The sequence below is a fragment of the Lycium barbarum genome, chromosome 5, assembly GCF_019175385.1.
Source record: "Lycium barbarum isolate Lr01 chromosome 5, ASM1917538v2, whole genome shotgun sequence".
Classification (NCBI taxonomy): domain Eukaryota; kingdom Viridiplantae; phylum Streptophyta; class Magnoliopsida; order Solanales; family Solanaceae; genus Lycium; species Lycium barbarum.
The window spans coordinates 120,405,418-120,420,976 of NC_083341.1; positions in this window are offsets into that span (position 1 = coordinate 120,405,418).

Here is a 15,559-nt window from a genome sequence, read left to right on the forward strand (position 1 = left end):
GAAAAAAGGCGGCTAAGGTAATAAAATAAAACATATGCAGTTATTTGTTTCAAATCAACTCCCATCACGCCAAATCATCCGTTCCTTTCCTTTCCAAGTTCAAAGAACCACGATTCTTCACATCCCCAACTTAAATCCTTCCCTAATTTCACTCCCCACAACCTCTCCACTACCACAGCCGCATCCCCACATCCATATAAACACATCAACACCCCCAACAAACCTCTCACCATCACCCGAACTGGTTAAAGCAAGTTAACAAGGCGTGTTTAAATTCTTTGTTTTTATTATCTTTGTCCTACTCAGATTGTCAGTGAACTTATTCATCTCCGTCACTACCAGGTTTGTTAATGTTCTCGTACCCTAGTTATAAACTCATGTGTGATTCTTAGACACCCATATGGGTGATTTTTTGGATTGTTTTATTGATTAAGGGTATAGAATGTGAAAACAGATGGGGGTGGGGATTTGGTTGTGTTGATAAAACAGTGGACTCATGGGAAACGAGAAATCAAAAATCACATTGGGTCGGTGGGCATTCCGATGGTTTGTGTCTTTCATTGATATAACCATTCGTTATGCCCACCAACTGTCCGACAAAATGCTTAAATGAGAAAAAGAGTAGATTGGGGTGAAGTCTGAGTAACCCCAACATGATACGAACAAAATAACATTGTTCCGTGTCTAAAAATAAGGTTTGAATGCATAAGGTCAGGAAAAGTTTGTGGAACTGATTACAGAGACATGTATATATACGGATGAATTCACGGACCGTAGAAATTATACGGACCGTAAATTTGTGTCGTATATATATCATGTTCAATTGAGTCTCTCTGTTCCTGTTTTACGACATAACTTACGGACCGTAACTTGTGTCGTAAAACAGTTTCCTCAGTTCCAGATTTCTTTTCCAAAATTTTACGAAGAGTTTTACGGACCGTAAAAATTATACGGACCGTAAAAATTATACGGACCGTATAACTCCATCGTAAAATCTCCATGAACAAGTATATCATTCTGTCCTAAATCTACGGTTAGTTTTACGGACCGTATGTTTTTCACGATCCGTATAATAATTAAAAAAAATTTTGAATCCTTGTTTACATGTTGATCATTACATATACTAATATGTAGTCCACAGGTATGGCGAAAGCAAGAGGTGGTGCTCAGGGCACAGGACAGGGACGAGGGCGAGGCCGATCCCAAGTTCAGACTAGGCTCCGTGATGAAGACCAAGCGCCTGTCACATGAACCACAAGGCTGCAAACAGCAGCCCAAACCCCGGCACAGTCCCCGTCTGATCAGGGGAGCAGCAGTGATGGAGAGCACTCATCAAGGTCTCCCGACCTGCCTAGTCGAGAAGAGGCGACTGCTGTACCGGATGAATCTGATGCTGAAGAGGCGGCACGCCTACATGAGAACAGAATGAAGGAGCGGTCTGAGCATGCCGTTAGATTCTCAGTCCAGGGCTCGAAAGAAATATAGGATAAAGGGCTGGAGCCAAAGGAAGGAGGACAAGGTTTCCGCCGGAACATCTATGAGGAGAGGCGGATCATTTTCGAAGGGTTGGAACACTTCCCAACCATACAGGCTATCATTGATCACCATGGATAGGGATTCCTTAGCCGGCCACTCGGCACATATATCCCGTCCATTGTGAGAGAATTCTACGCCAATTATGCGGCGGTGATAAATAACACGTACAGGCCATCCCAGCAAGCAAAAATGGTAGTACGGTTACAAAAGGTGACTATTAGAGGTGTGAGGATCGATTTCTCCAGCAAAGCCATCAACTGTTTTTACTTCGGAGACAACTACGAACCGCCGGCAAAGACTGATGAGTTAGACTATAGATTGGCGGGGAACAGGGCAGACCAAATAAGATAAGTTCCGTGGGTAGCCTCGGTGATTGCTAGAGGAAATTCGGCTAGAGGAAATTCGGCGGAGGCACAATTCTGGTGGAGCGTCTTAATGCACAGGCTACAACCAACTCAGACATATAATCAGCTCACTATAACTCAGGCGATTGTAGTGGCTTCCATCATGTCCCGGTATGAAGTTGATGTCGGGAAATTGATAGCTGATGAGGTTCGGGTGCGGGCAACTCAGCCTGGCCTTTCGTTGGTTTTCCCATGCTTGATTACGGCCCTTTTCCTGTAGCCAGACATCCAGATGTTTCCTTACTGGGACAATAAGCTGGAGGCAAAACACATATATTGTTTGATAAAAAGCAAGGATAAGGAGGTTAAGGAGCCGCTGGCAGTAGCCCGCGGCGGGGTGACAGCCCCAGAATTTGTGCCACGTGAGTATGATCAGAATGAGGAGGAAGATACGACATTAGAGGAGGGCACTGCGGGTTTTGAGACTGCCACCACAACAATACCAGCTCCTACAGCGGGTCCGGAGACATCGTCGGACCCTACCGTTTCCTCAGCCCCTAGGGTTGCTACTGAGCCGGTTCCCACGACTGCACCATCTACCCTAAGAGTCACTTCGACATCTACAGCACCCGGAGGTATAATGATTCCTTTTAACAGGAAAAACTTTCGTGACTCATATGTAAAGGCGGATAGAGCCGATCGACAGATCACCAGCCTATTAGGGGAGTTGGAGGCAGTTATAGCATGGGCAGTTTGGCAGGAGCTGGAGCCGCTACAGGAGTCCCTTACCCAGTCTCACCGTCAAATTCACTCCCGAATTGATGGTATTGAGAGGCGAGTGCTTGAGTTGGAGAGGGTATCACAAGCAACAGATCTGAGAGCGGTAAAGAAGGATATTATTCAACTCAAGGACGACGTCCTTGCACTTCAGGTGAAGGAAGGGGGAAGGTTTGAGAGTCCTCCCCAATCAGCCATACCAATTGACTTGGCATCCTTGGTGCCGGTGGTCTGACTTTCTAGGGAAGAAACCTCGACCCAGGATAGAGGCAAGAGACCACGGGAAGAGAAGATGATGAAGAGATCGACATAGTGGAGTTAGAAGAGCGCCAGCTGCGGCTGGCCACACGGAAATCTATGGTCGACTTCCACTACACAGGGGCATCGAGCAGTTTGGATCCCCTTCAGGTACTAGATGAGGCCGAGACTTGTGTTCCACCAGCGGACTCGCTTCTGCAATCTCAGACTGAGCCTTCCAACAGCATATCTGACCCCGCACCCACTGCGACTGATACAGTGGAGGCTCAACAGGAGGAGCATCGCACCTAGTGTGCCTCAGGTAATCCTATCCCTTGTCTAGTTCATGCTTATAGTGATGCACTGCGGCCAGTGCATGATTCTTTAGTTGGGGGTGGGACTATTTGATAGTAGTATAGTGTACATATGTGTTTAGGAACCCCCTCGACTTTTCTTTGCCAGAGTTCTTTTCCTGAGGGGGGTTTTATTTTGTTGAAACTGGCATGTTTAGGATGTTTCTTAGGTTGAGTAGAGTAATTTTGACTTATTTGGTATTACTTTGTAACTGATGGCATGTATTATGTGATGGTTGAAAATCTGGACCCCTCAAATTCTTGAAAAATGCATACTTAGAACAGTTATTGGTTGACATGATTGATTCTTTATATGACATTGTGGTTATTGGGGTATTGTGTGTGATAAATGACTACCTAGGTGGTCACAAGTGTAAGAATAATTGTCCTTATGCCAATGTGTGTGTGAGTTGTTAGTTTAATTCTGTTTAAGCATGTATAATCTAGAACTTGCCTGGTTGGTCTTGTTTGAAATCCGAAAGTCAGTTTGGTTGTGAAATGATCTTAGGCTTTCTTTGTGTAAATAGTCACTTTGCCTAAATAAGTCGTACCAAAAGCTGAAAATATCACTAGTTTCCCTTTTTTGAGCCTTTTGACCATTTTCTTGGCCAGCCAATTGAAACCTCACCCGTTGTGCAATTTATCCATCTTCGTACCCGTTCCCTCTTTGATGCTACTAGAGAGATGAGGTAAAATGCCTAAGTTAGGGGTGAATTAAATATGGAGTAAACTGGTAAATGATCATAAGTTGGGGTGGTGGAGATGCTAGTAGAGAGTCAATGTGGTAAGTCCAAATAAAAAAAAAATTATCATAAAATTGTCACACAAAAAGAGTTGAAAGTTAGGTAGGAATGAAACCACACCGAGGTCGGAAACTGGAAAGAAAATAAAGGGGTGGAAAGAAAAGAGGCAAATTAAGGTGACGAGATGTTGTAGTATTCAAGGAGGGTGAGTCACTAATATCCAAAAAAGTATCCTACCCGTCCCTAAGCCTACATTACAAGCCGAAACAAGTCCTAGTGTGATCACAACCGAACGAGCCTAGAATGAGAACAGAGAAAATAAGGGCAAGCCTATGGTATTTGCATGCGTAGATATGAATTTCTTTGTCAGCGTGAGTGTTTTTTTTCTCTTCTCTTTCATCTTTGTCCCATTCTTGTTGTGTATATGTGTGTTGGGACATTCTTTGGTCTATGTGAGGGCATAAGGATGAGACTTGAGCAAAATAAAGTGACCGCCTAGAGTAGCGTTTGTGTGCATCATAATAAGTTCGATAATGTAATGTCATGCATTGAAGCGTCATCGTTAGTCCTAAGCGTTCTTAAGTTGTGTATATTGCTTTAAAATAGAAAGTTGGGGTGGTAATTTGAAGGAAAACATGCATGCCGGTAGTTTAGAGTCAAAACCAATGTAGACATCAGTACTCTGCGATATCTAAGTGGTAGATCGAGTCATTGTGTTGTGCGACTTGCTTGAGGACAAGCAAAGACTTTAAGTTGGGGGTGTTGATGTGCCGTGAAATTATGGCACATTTGATACTTTTTGGCTATAAGTTGTACTTGTTTTTAAGCAAGTTTTGGTCTTTTTGATGTGTTTGTGACATGTTGCAGATGTTTAGCGTATTTCGGGAGCAAGTCATGTAAATGGAGTAAAAAGTGTGCAAAGAAGAGAAAACTAACTGCAAACTGATTTTACGGAATAACATACGGACCGTATAAAATTCACGGTCCGTACAATCCAGCGTAGAAGCTTAACAGAAAGGGGTTAACCTTGAAGTGGAAGTACGGGAAGAAGTACGAACCGTATAATTTTTACGGCCCGTAAATCTCATCGTATGTTGAGTCCAGAAGCGTTTTAAAAGAGAAGAGGATTTACGGCAGATTTCACGGACCGTATAATATATACGGTCCGTAAAGGTGATCATGCGTCTGACAACTGGAGAGATTTCACGGAAGACTGGCACCAATTCTACGGACCGTATAAAATGTACGGTCCGTACATTTTTTCGTCGAGGACAATGTTGTAAATCCTATTTGTGCACGACTTTGACTCTTATAAATACCTGATTTTAGGTCTCTTGTGGGGGCATCACTACAGAACTCAGTTTTACTTTCCCTAGCATTAGTTACTCATAATTTTGAATTCTTTTGGAGATTACAAACAATTGCAAGTAATTTATCAAGTCCAAGTAATCAATTGTAAGCATTATGATTTCTATTATTTCCTATTGTTCTTCTTCTCCTATGAGTAGCTAAATTCCTTTACTAGGGTTGTGAACCCAATGATGGGTGTTTTGTGATTGAGTTTTGTGAATGATATACACATAATGGATTATTAGGGTTTAATTATTCTTCATTCGTCATTCATAATTAATGGTTGCAAACATTGATTAAAGCCATAAACCTTGATTTATTTGGGAAAATAATTAGGGTTGGTAAGAATAATTAACAAGAACTCAAAGTTTTAAACTTTGTTTAATAAATTCACTTAGGAATAAGAAGAATTTACTTGGCATGATTAATCGTTCTTCATGGTTACTTTCTTATATTTGGGAAAATCATAGAAAGACATAATCTTTATTTATTGGAAAATAGTAAAGATTCACATAGAGATTAAGTGCATTCATATAATAATCCATTAGAAGTATATCAAGATCAATACCCATGATCATACACCCTATCTAACGGGGACACAACCTTAGTTTCTTTTACCATAAATTTCCACCAAAGCAATAGTTTAGCAATTAGTTATAGAAACAACCAACTTTTACACCAATTATCAGATTAAGACATTAGACCTAGAACTTAGCATCTACAACTTTAGTAACCTTTTCACACCATATTCCCTGTGGGATTCGACCCCAACCTTGTTGGGTTACTATATTTGACAACGTCCGCGTTATACCATTAATAGGTGTAATTTGAGCGTATCAGGGCTTCAGCAGGGCATCGGGAACCTGTGGTGGGGCTTCAGGTAGGGCATCAGAAACCTATGAGAGCGCCCCTTATCTCCCGCTGAAAGTTTCTTGTAAACTGGTCAAGGCCGGTACGGCTGCTTCGAAAAATTCCGTGTACATTTCTATCTATCTAATGGATTTCGCCTTGAAGGCTAGCTCCTACTCCTCCTCCGCAGTTTTCCCTTTCACAAATGGCACATCAAATGTTGTATCAACCAGCAAGTTGTTAAAGGCCAACGCAAACAATTCTCCCAAGGATAGACAGTCTAGCAGGTGTATAAGGATGAAGTAAAGATGAAGTAAGGATGGCTTAGGCGCCTTTGGAATTATGAAATCCTCTTCTAGTCATGTCCCCGATACTATACTAGTGAACGAAGTTCCTTGCCATTTGTTTGACACACCTAGAGTTAAATGAACTGATGTCAATATTTGGGAAGTCTTAAGTGTTGTGTGATTTTCACCATTCCTCCTAAAGGCTTGTTTCTTTTTCTTTATCTTGGGAGTTTTCCTATTTGAGTTTTATTGTTTAAACTGGTTTTGTGTAAGAAAGTGGGACTGATAAGTGTATTTTACTGGTTTGAGTATACATCGTAAGAAACTAAGTGTCAACTTGGTTGTTTACCATTTGCTCTTGTTTGTGATCATGTGTCTTATCCACCTTTCCTTAGCTTGTTCATCCATGACTTGTATCTGGGAATCTGCCCATTTGTCTTGTTGTTGTAGCCTGTTTCCTGTGTGGTGATTGAATCCTCTTGCTTACCAAAACCTAATCATGCCATAAAGCTATCTCTTGCTTTTTTACTTTTTGTTCCTTGAGAAAATATTATGATTAGAGCAAGTATTTGAAAGGTCATTACTAAGGGCCAAAATTGTTTTAAGGCTGTATTGACTAAGTGCCCACATAACTTGCCTGTTGAAATCTCTTCTCTTTAATAAAGGCCTACAGAGTTCATTCATTTGTTAACAGTAATCCTAATTAGTTAACATGTCTGTTATATGCTTGGGTGATAAAAGAGAAGTAGGTTTAAAAGCTGCCAATTTTAAATGTGTGCTCCAAGTCATAGACTCTACCAAGCTTTCTTTTACCTGATATAAGTAACAGTGTCTAAAGTCTGGATTACTTATGGTGTCTTCCCTAGGCCTTTTGCACCTTTTGATCTGGGGTTCTAGTGATTTGCCTATGTGGTTGGAATCATTCCTTGCTTATCTTGGGCATCAGGCCCCTATGAGAATGCTATGTCTACTTTGTTACTAATTTGGTTGTGTGTACCCTTGGGGTTATTTTGGATGAGGCTTATGTCATGGTTTGAATCTATGAGGAATATGGACCTACCTAGGATAAGGTTGGGAAGTCAAAGGAGCCTGAGTAGTTTGTATTGGTTGAACCTGATCCTACTGTTATTTGAATTAGTTTAGCTGTCCTGGTTTTTTAGGAAGTGGCCCTGACCTTATTATAAGTGGACAGGTCTGTTTGGTTTGAGCATGTGCATTTGGAATCCTTTTATATTGAATTCTAGGCTATATAACTTTAAAGATACAAATCTCCCTGTGATCATAGAGAAGGTTAGAAATGAACCAAAGCCACATAACCTAAGAAAGGCCTTTTTAAAGGGGCCTTGGGGAAAGGAAAAGAGAAAAGCCAGGTCCAGCCTGGTTCATAACATTCTCCTTCAGATAAGAGGTCCCGTGGCACTTATGTGGTTTGTGGGGCTGATGTTCATTGCCAAAAATTCTGGAAACCACATAGATTCTGCCCCTCTAGGCTTAGTGAGACCCCCTCCCCCTCCCAGATTGGAGTTAGCTTGCCCTAGTAAGATGGATTTCAGCTTTGACCAAATGAATAATAATTGTGTACATGAGTTCAAGTTAGAAACAAAAATGGAAGGTTAGGCAGAAATGCAAAACTGGTTTGCTCATTTTCCTTGACTTGATCTTGTTACTTGTCCCTAAGAGTACATTAGTTGCCCCCTAGTTGACTTCAGGCTTGGTGCATTAGGCTCAAACTTGGGAAGACCCCAGTCTTGCTCTCATTTCTTGCCATGGCCACATCCTTTGTTTGGGTTCTGTATGCTCTTATCATTGGCAAGAGGCAAAGATGTTCTAGTTCATTTCATGGTAGCATGTTTAGTACTAATTTTCCTCCTTTGTGTGTCACAGCTTATCTGCCTTTTCATGATTATATGTCTTTGATTTATCTTCCCAGGTCATTCTATATCTGATACTGCAGCTATGTTATTTTTCTCTCTATGACTATGTTGTCTTGTTCTTGTCCCATCTATAATTAATAGGCTGCAGTCGTGTCATCCCATGACTGTGGGCTTGGTTTTTATTTCTTTGATTCATTTAGTCTGTTTTGGGCCTCTCCCATAAGTGTGTGTATGGTCATATTTTGCTATTGCAAGTTTATGAATCTATTTGCTTTGTGTTCTTGAATTGCATTGTGTGGTGAATCTAGGCATCTATGTAGTATCTTATCCTGGGATCTGCTTATGTTTTGTGGCTAAATTGGTGTGGGACAAGGTAGTTTGAGGTGGGGTCTGTGGGACAAGGTAATTTGAGATGGGGTCTAGTCTTAGCCTTCCCAGGTAACCAGCCATGCCTGGGGTATGAAACCCCTTAGAGCTTGTGTGGTATCGGGAATACGGGGCAACGACTTACCCTTCCTCCTCATTGCCAAGGACCAGCCAACATGCCTTGTAGCATTCATACATAAGCCTTAGCACAGCTGCCTTGCTTCCTTGACCTGTAGAATTTGTGTTGATATACATGTATATGTTTGATGTATGTTGCCTTTCCTTAGTATAATCATGATAGTAAAATCTGTCTTGATATATATGTATATGCTTGATGTATATTGCCTTTTTTCTTAGTATAATCGTGATAAGTTCAAAAATTATAAACTAACCGGTTTCCCCTTTTCTTTTCTCCCTCACCACATGACCACTCGGGTCGGGTCAGCTTGAGGCCCAATAAGGAAAATTCTTTCCTCGAAGATATTGAATCCGCAAAGACGAAGTAAGTAGCTTGGAGCACAGAAGGCCCAGTCATGGGTGAAAACGGCTGGCTAGGGACTTGGTACCCCCCCCCCCCTAGTCTGTACATTATTTGCTTGTTGTCTTTCCTTCATTTTTTTGAGTTTTCATGTATTTGTAAAACTTGTAAAAACTCATGTCATAGTGGAATCCTTATTGTGTGAACTAGTAGTCTTAGGACAACGGTACTTATGTCGTTTAGATTGACTCTAAGTCCCCAAAACTGTTTTCTTTCAAAAAATCAAATTTAGCATAACAATTTGGATAACTTAAAGAGGATTAGTTAAACTATTTGACAAGGTTTTAAATTTTAAAACAAGAAATGAAAAGAATTTTTCAAAAGCCATGAGTAAATGTGTTAAGAAAAATGGATTGATTTTCAAAAGCTAAAGAACAAACTAAGCTTTTGTTTTAAACTAAGGCTAAAATAGATAAGTGTTTGGGATCGATTTCAAACGGCCAATTTGGTATAAATTGGGGCCAAAACCCCACCGATTTTAGAAAAAAAGGGACAAGGCCAGAGTTGGCCAAAACAAAAGGATTTTTTCGAGCCAAAGCCCATTTACAAAAACAAAAGGAGATGATATAAACATCCCAAAACCTTTAAACACAAACTCATTTGGGCCAAAAAATAGACAAATCTCTTTCGAAAAATCTCAATATTGAGCTATGAAGTCCAAACACAAAACCAATTTCATAATTTGTCTTAAACAATGCATTTCCTAAAATAAGTACATTCGTATATATGAGTTCCCGGATAAAGTGTTCAAAACGTGTTATACGGATCGAACTAAATAAAATATGAGTTAAGCAGGGACAAAATGGGACATTCGAAACATAATAAGTTTATATTTTTCAAAAACAACATGTATAAAGACGACAACTTTATACTCATTGTTACGCCCTATTTTGAACGAGTCCAAGATAGTTTGCAACTTCACGGTTCTTCTAACTGGTTTAAAAGGGTTAGAGTCGCCACCTTATTTTTTAGGAAAATCAGGAAACCTATATGTATTTGTGTGTCTCCATTTTAGTCTATGAAACCTATGAGATTCTAGATAAGGGTTTTATTTACCCCTAGGGGAAGGTATTAAGCATCCCTTAGAGCCTGTCCGAAAACAGTCCTTAAACTTAGTTTTACTGAACACTAGAGGGGAATTATCTATCTGTTTATCATTATTATTACCTGTTTTCAAAATGTTATGACTTCATGAAAAACTACACTAAGTGGTAATATACTAAGTATATACAGTGTATAAAAATGTATTTATATCAAGTATTCATAAAGAATGTATAGTAAAAAAGAATATATAAAAGAGTATAAAGAGAATGTACCTCGTAAGTATAAAGTATATCTGTTAGTACAAAGAGTGCATATATATGTTAGTGTAAAGAATGTATAACTATATTAAGAATATAAAAAAAAATGTAAGACTATGTCAAAAACAAATATATCAAGGATATAAAGAATGTGCGTCTATGTAAGAATGTATGGATATTAAATAAATGTAAGAATGTATGGATATTAAATAAATAAAGAATGTATTTTCAAGAATAAAAGAGTGTATATCGAACATAAAATGTCTAAAGAATTGTATAACTAGGTATATTAGTCCATAAAGAATGTAAAAATAATCTACGAATATTCATTGGTGTAAAGAATTTATATAGCAAAATTATCCAAAAAAGTAAAATTTATTTGTCTTGTTTCTACCGTTTAGTTAAAAAGAGTGTTTGTTTAATGAATATCCTATCAAAAGAATAAGGAACAAAATAATAGTAAAAAATAAGTATAAGGAATTATGTATAAAAAAAATGAGTGAAAAAGATATAATGCCTTTGAAGAATGAAAGATTTGTAAATGGACGGCCTAGTATTTACCTAGCGTCAAAATGTAGATTTAACTTAACTAAAATATGTATTGGCATATACGAAATAATATAAAATGTACGTTGTATTAAAAGTGTATAAAGAATATAAAATAAAGGATGGACTAGCATTTTTGCCTAAACGCCAAAAGTGTGAATTTAATTAACATAGTATTTATACCAAGTAAATTTAATCTATTTATGAAAGTGTAGATGGCCTAAGTCTTGCCTAAAGCGAATAACGAACTCTAAATTAAACATATAAGCGACAAGTAATTGAATATCCCCGCCCAACATTAGAGTGAGGTTTTCACTACTCCAACTTTATGTTTTGTACAATTTTAAATAAAGCGCGAAAGTAAATACAAACAAGGATTCGATGAAGTCTTCGGGTTCCTTCCGAGTGTCGTTGATACGCCCAAATTACACATTTAATATCAGGAGTAAGCGGTCGTTGTCAAATATAGAACCCAACGAGGTTGGGGTCGAATCCCACAGAGAATACAATGAAGAAATATACTGGTTAAGTGTAACACCCGACTATTAGTCTATATTTCAAGAGAGAGGGGAATATAATAGTAGTTTGATTGTTGTTTGTTCATTAAAGACTGAGAATGGTTATAAGATGTAAACTATTGGTAAATGGGACTAAGGTTGTGGTTCCAATGGAAAGTAATGCGATTGGGTATCAATTCAACTTATTTATATGCCTAGATGCATTAAACCAAGGGTCACGCGAATCTTGCCAAAAGTTTTCCAACCAAATTAGCAAATGTCATCCTAGGCTTTTCCAAGCCCTAGAATGTTTTATAAGAGACCACCCATGTAGTCTCAACTAGCTTTCCTATTCCTAGCTCAAGCTATTAGATAGATTTAATGACCCAAATTGTCGCTATTAACTCTTTTCCTAACCTCTGCTTTCTTTTCCAAGCAAAGTAATGATATTAAGGCACAAGTAATGTTGTACACCATCACAAGACATTAATGCTTGAAGAGTTAATAGAAAACACAATTAGCATATAACTGTAGTATGAGTATGAAACCCAATCACATAACTAACACATTTGGTCCCACAACCTTAGCTAAAAAGATTAGCTACTAATATTAATTAAAGGTAAAGCAATAAAGTAAAGTGTATTCATAAAGCTTACAAAAGTATTGAATGGAGAAGATGACAAAAGCCAAAAGGAATCTCTTAAAGGCTTCACCAACCAATAATAAATGAGCTCCACAAAAATCTAGACTAAAAAGTTGTAGAATAATTAGTCCAAAACCCTAGAAAATCTATTTATAGCATGTCCAAAACGGGAATAATTTCCAGACAAAAACACCCCTGCGCATCTGGTGCGAATCGCACTTGGTGTCGCATGTGCAACCTGCGAGTCGCAGGTTGCACCAAGTCATCGCAGGTGCTGCATCTTCAATCAGCTGTGGTGCAACATCTGCGGCATAGGATGCGACTCGCAGGTACCACCTGCGACTCGCATGTGGTGTCGCATGTGTTGCACCACTGTCTTGCTTCCCTTCTCATCTCTATCAACAGATGCTGCAACACTTGTGACTCGCATGCAGTATATGCGATTCGCAGGTGATGTCCTGGTCCATTTCAGCTGGTTTTTGCTTCATTTTGCCTCAAGTAGCTTCCAGCACATGTTATTCTACAAATTAACACAAAAACACAAGAAACGACATCAAAAGTACTTGGGGATTTACAAAAGACTAAGTAGTTGGCGTCGAATGTGCCGTAATTTCACGGCACATCAACACCCCCAAACTTATACTTTTGCTTGTCCTCAAACATTTAAAACAAAACTACAATATATGCCAATTGATAAGGTCCTACAATGATGATCGTGATATGTCAAAACATAATCATTTAAAATATGAGTTCCCCTCCCTCTTGTTGCGAAACATGGTGCCTTTCCTCAAAGGGCGAGCATTAACCAACCGCAGCACTTGGTGACACAATGTTACTCTATCTTTTAAGGAAACAGCTTCAAATGAAGCGTCAAGAAGTAATTCTTTCGTTGAGTTTAGTAATCCACATGCCCTCACAAAAGACCAAAGAAAGTCCCACACACACATATTCACAAATAGCAACTGGGACAAAAGACGAATAAGGGGAGAACAACTCACACTCAGAAAAGATAATGTACAAGTACAAAAATGCGGTGCCATAAGCTTGCCCTTTAAGTATTTCTCCACTAATGTAAACACACTTTGTCCAAAATCAATCAGGACTTGCGGGTCATAGCTAAGGTTCGGGGTTAAGGTGGGATGTAATTTGGGTAAGAGTGACTTGACTTCTCCCTAAGCATTTTTGAACACGCTTCCTTCACCTAATCCGTCCCTTCTTCAACATTTAAGCATTACCCGCCCATTCGTGCCTCCTTTAGCCAATATCTTTATTGCCTCTCTAGTTTTCCCATTTATTTCTTACGTCACAACCATTATTCACAACTAAACAGAAAATTTATATGTACATATACGCACCCCCCCTTTTTTTTTTGCCAGCTACCACCCAAACTTAAGCGCTTTAGCCTATTTTAGCGTATTCGATTTGCTTAGGGAGATAGGGTGCCAAAAGGTGAGTAAACAAGGGTAAAAGGGACGGGGCTTGTCACAAGGTTGTAGTAAAAGAAAAGAAAAAAACAAAGTTAAAGCTCAAAAATGGGTTAACTAGGATATCAATGCAATGGGTTGGAATTTTTAGGTTTAGTGGCTGTCCAAAGAGAGCCTAATATCCTTTTTCAAACAAGTATAGTTTAGTATTTCGCCTTGAGACACTTTCCGGGCAAGTTTTAGATCACAGTTATGCACAAGACTAAAACAATAACCTCTCACACACATGGCACATGGATTACTTTGCTATTTTCTGACTACTTCTCAACCCATCATTCTAGGCTTTGCAAAACATCTGTGTGTCACCAAATGAGTCATGTTAGTGTTGCTCCTCCCCTCTGAGTACATGTGCACAAATTTTGGGAGAGGGGTGTTATTAAAATACGATGGAAAAGCGAAACAAGACAAAAACATTTATGCTAAAAACCGATCAACCATTTATGCTAAAAACCGATCAACCATCACTATTATACTTGGCAACGATAAACTACAAGTGTACAAACTTAAACATGAGCTATCCTACAACAATAAAAACAAACATATGAAGTGTGAGCTGTCCCACCCCCAACAAAAGGAATATGCAATGTCCCCAATGCATCAAATGTAGTCCAAGAGATGAGTAACTCACGATGGACGCGTCAGGCATCCGATGGTGTCTGATCAGCAAGGAGGACCTCCAACGGAGGTACTATCAATGGAGGCGGCGCAGTATCACCCTTCGGCCCAGGTGGCACTATCTCAGGACCCACATATGGGGGAAATCGTGTGTCAGCTGGAGGGGGGGCAAATGAACTGGCCTCACCCGCCCTCGGGGGTCGGGAGGCCCCCCTGGATTTCCTGCTCGCCTCATAGGACTACTGCATGGCAACATATGTGTCTCTTCAATAGCTTGGTCACCCTCCAGCTCCTCGTCAAACTCTTCCTCACTTTCTTCCTCCTTTTCTTCCTCTTCTTCCTCATTTTCTTCTGCCTCCCCAGCGGACTCCTCAACCCCTTTTTTCCTGAAGGCATGGCAGGTGCTGTGGGCCCAGTGGATAATAAGGAGGCACCGGATGGTAGAATGAGTGCACTGAGCTCAATGTCGGGGACTTTCAATACTCGAATATCCTCCTTAACCTTAGCTAGGTCCGCCCGAATGGCTAGAAGTCCGCCTTCACTACCCCCTCCCCCCCCTTCAATACGCTCCAACCGACGATCGATTTGGCGAACATGCTCCTTAATTTTGTCCTGATCTTTCCTAATATCTATGACAACCTGAGTGTAGGGTGCCATATCTGCCTCAATAGCCTCTTTGACAAAATTGGGAAGCTTCTCAACCAACCAATTGACCTTAGCATCCGCTGCCCGAAGCACTCGCATACCCTCGCTAGACACTCCACGAGCTGGTGTGCTGGATGGTGGAACAGGGGCAGAGGGAAATGTAGTGGAAGAACTCGAAGGGTCAGGCCCCGGAGCTCGAGGCGCAGTGCTAGGAGCTGTCTCCTCATCGTCTGTGGCTAAGTCCTCGGGCTCAAGAATATGAGCATCAAGTGTTGTTGCCGAAGCTCTTGGCTTTGAGCTCACCCGCTTTCTGTTTCTAGTCCCCGGTTCTAACTTGGTGTAATCGATCGTTTGGTCAGCCTTTAACATCCTGTCCACCCGAGGAATATCACGAACTTTTTTTCGTCGGCACAATTCAGTGATCAAGCAAGGAAAAGGGAGTGATGTGCCCTTTTGAGTGGACTTATTTTTGATCTCATCTCGGATAATTACCCCACATTGACGAGGTACCCGGACATGAGTGAAGCAACGAGAATACACTTTGCAATGGGTATGTCGGTGTTATTCTTGGAAG